The following is a 3,609-nucleotide window of genomic DNA, read 5'->3' on the forward strand; positions in this document are numbered from 1 at the left end:
TGACCATTCTTATGTGAAACTTCAGAGATACACAACAAGCGTATAATTTACTGTTTGATTACAACAAAATATTCCCTGACCCTTGAGTAATTTTGTTGTTACTTTGTAGAATACAGCTTGATAAGATTATTCAAGCCCCTTACGAATAATTTTTTGTTTATTCAAAAAGTTTGGTTGAGGTCACAAGTTGTTTACCAACATAAAGGGATTTAGGTTTAATAAAAATCAGTGGTCACAACATTGATGTTTAGATCGAATCATAGTCTTGTACAGTTAGGACATTTTTATACATTTATCACCTGCCTATGTTACTTGTCAAATTTTCTATGGTACCCCTGACTGTTCTTTCTTCTTTCTTACGAGCTTGAAGAGTGCCATCAGCTGAGACTGAGAGAGTCAGGGTTTGCAGACCCAGGGATTGAAAACATGGTTTCAGATGCAGCAAAGAATTTTCAGAAAAATCCCACAATAGTCAAAAGAAGGCCCCCAGCTACATTTGTACTTTGTAATTTCAACTGAAAAATATGAAGAATGTAATTTCAATATACAGTTACAATACCTTGTATCCACGTGACAGCAAACACCTGTGTCCTAGATAAATTGTGTCCTCTTGTCAATTCTCTGGCAGTTTACTAATGGTACTGAGTGACTTGCCTTCTGCTTAGAATATGTTGTCTGTTTCACACATACATGTAAGGTCCAGTCACTGCATGTGTACAAATGCCATCTCAGAAAATCTCCAATTTTAAATTCTTACAAAACTTACACAGAATACAATTTTTATTGCAAAAGAATTCAGAGTTTTGGAGGCATTTGCTTATGACATGATATACAGATATAGTTCCTGCAAAGTTATGCTCCAGTCACTACTTGTAAAATAAATAATTCAACTCTTGAGGTCAATACTCCAACAATAACTCTACACTGGATTCCACATAGTGAACGAGTCGGTTATTTGGTTATTTGAATGCAAAGTGGTAAGTTGCAGTGTAAGGATTTGTGGAGGAATCTGTGTCACTTGACAGGGTGAATGTGAACAGGTATACAAAATGTACATATAGTCTGCATGCATGCAATGAATCTAGTCTTGTTTAACCTACACTCTGTACAGTGAACGTTCTCTACACAGCTATCCCTACACTTGTTAGAGAGTCATATACAACAGTAATAGCTAAAATGGTACATAATTTACAGACCTGGCAAAACAGACAGACAGGTAAATATAATCATCATACGGTTAAAGTCTGATTAATGATTTATTTATTTGATATCAAATAGTATTGGTTGGAATAAACATTATACTCTGCAACGAAAAGATAATGTAGACTTTTCCATACATAGCATTTATCAAATACTATGCCAACCATTGACATCATTTACAAAAGTAAGACAATAATAATAGAATTACAGCGGCATTAGCCATTAATATAGAGTGTTGAACAACAATACATCTGATCAAATACAGAGTAGATTAAGATACATTTGTAGTAAAGAGTTGCAAAGGATCAAGGAGGATAGTGCGGTGGAGGAATCTCACAGGATTGGTTCAAGCTGAGCTCATGATTAAGTAAGTAAGTGATGATCCTTTACTATGAGTATCAGTGCATCTATCAACTGAAATCAAATATTGTTTCAACAGTTCCGTGCACACATCACATCTATATCCAAATTTGTACACATTATAGTGATATACATAATGCATAGTGATGTATAATCAAGAATAAGTGCACACGGTTAAGTTTTCTAACTTATGGACAATATGTTTCCATTCATTCAAATGACTTATGGAAAGCATATTAACATTATATAATGTATGCGGTATCATAAGCTGTCGATAAACATGTATTTATAAGTTATGCAGTGTCCAGCTCTGTTGGTTGCTCGAAAAATAATTCCTTTGCTTGGAACATACAAATACATCCTTGTGTTGCCGGCATGAGGCACAGACAGCTTTCACAACAGCCCTCACAATGTCTCTCTGGAGAAGGTTCTGAAGATGTAAGGTAAGGAAGGACTGACAAAAGCCTTGCAAGACCCAGTCTGTGGAGCATACGAGAAATGAAAAACTCTAATTAGGAATTACAACAGTTGGAATACATTCAGATAAAAACGTGTGGATATTACATATTATTGTATAGTAATGATATTTACAAATTATTATATCACACAAAAAATAATACTACACACAAAAACACCAAGTTAAGAATTCTGGACAATGGTGAATGTAAGTTTATTTCCAAGTTCGAAGCCTCGTCTTGATATAAAATCCCCAAATCTATCGCCTGAACATATACATTATTTTGCTTACGGTAAGTATCGCCCCCCTCCCCCTCTTTGCGCAGCAAAAGTCAACAAATTTTTTTGCAAGTCTGAACATAGCAACGAAGAAAACTACATTCCTGTACACGTTTCCTTACTCCTGCGGATCCCAATTGTAAGTGGGGACATGTGTAGCAGAGGTAAGATCACTCGTAGGACACAGTTTTAGTACCGGTAGCTTCGAATTCCGATCGGTTCCGATCGTTGTAAACAGTCGTTCTTTTACGCTATTTTCCCCATTATTTTATACCGATTAAAATTGCAACGCTACAACAATCACACCGTGAACAAAGTCTACACGAACCTGATGTCTTCTGGGGACAAGTACATGGCCCGAAATCGCGTTCCTGGTGACGAAAACAGTACTAGAAGGCCGCGAAGATCGTACCGCAGCCATTTTGAATGTGTATTCAGAGCTCCCCGCACGACCGCTCCGGGCGGCCGCCGACAGCTCAAATGAGCCCGCTGCGGTTCAGACCGGAAAAACTACCCGTCATGCTTCGAGAGGTGTCCAGCCCCCCCTGCTTAAAACATCGAAATCTTGCGCAAAAATTGGTCAGAAACAATTTTATACATACCAAGACATGTCCGTATAGATTTAGTTTGCTTAGATTTTACTTAAGTTAAGAGAAAATCTCGGAAAAGTGCTTGATTTTCGTCCAAAACTTGGCACGCCGTGGCTAGCTCACCCTGCACGGCCGCCGGAAAGTAAAGCTATACGGACACGCCCCACATGTGGCAGAATCGTGACCTGACTCCAAATATGGCATGGCACGAACTAATCCCGAGAATTAATGCCACAAAAAACAGGGTATAGGGTTGGCTGACGGCCCTCCGAACTTTGCCGAACCGAAAATGTATGCAGAATGAGGTGTCAATCACCCAGCCTGACCTGGCAGCGTGCGCCCCCCGGGGAGGTTCCAGATGCGGTGCGTGGCCGGCCGGAACAACAACAAGGCGCGGCTGCAGAGCTAGAAACTACGTTTTGAACAAGGGAAAACAGATAAACTAGACAGAGGGAAGGCCATACTAGCTGCGTCGAAGCTGGCAAATATTGTTATAAGCATTGTAGGCTATTAATATATGCCGTATTAGTTGTGTAGCTGAGCAAGGCTTCCGACAGCTCGGTAACGGCTTGTTTACTGATAATGTGAGTGACCCGGATCGCCTGATCCATTGTCAGGCATTGTGTTGCGGGAAAAAAAATCGACATTCTATTAGGACTACAGCAGTGATTATCGATCCTTCTGTTTTCTTTATTGATATTTTTATTTGTCTTGTATACATATT

The sequence above is a fragment of the Branchiostoma belcheri genome, unplaced genomic scaffold (genome assembly GCF_001625305.1).
Source record: "Branchiostoma belcheri isolate BF01 breed outbred unplaced genomic scaffold, Haploidv18h27 scaffold150, whole genome shotgun sequence".
In the NCBI taxonomy this organism is placed as follows: Eukaryota; Metazoa; Chordata; class Leptocardii; order Amphioxiformes; family Branchiostomatidae; genus Branchiostoma; species Branchiostoma belcheri.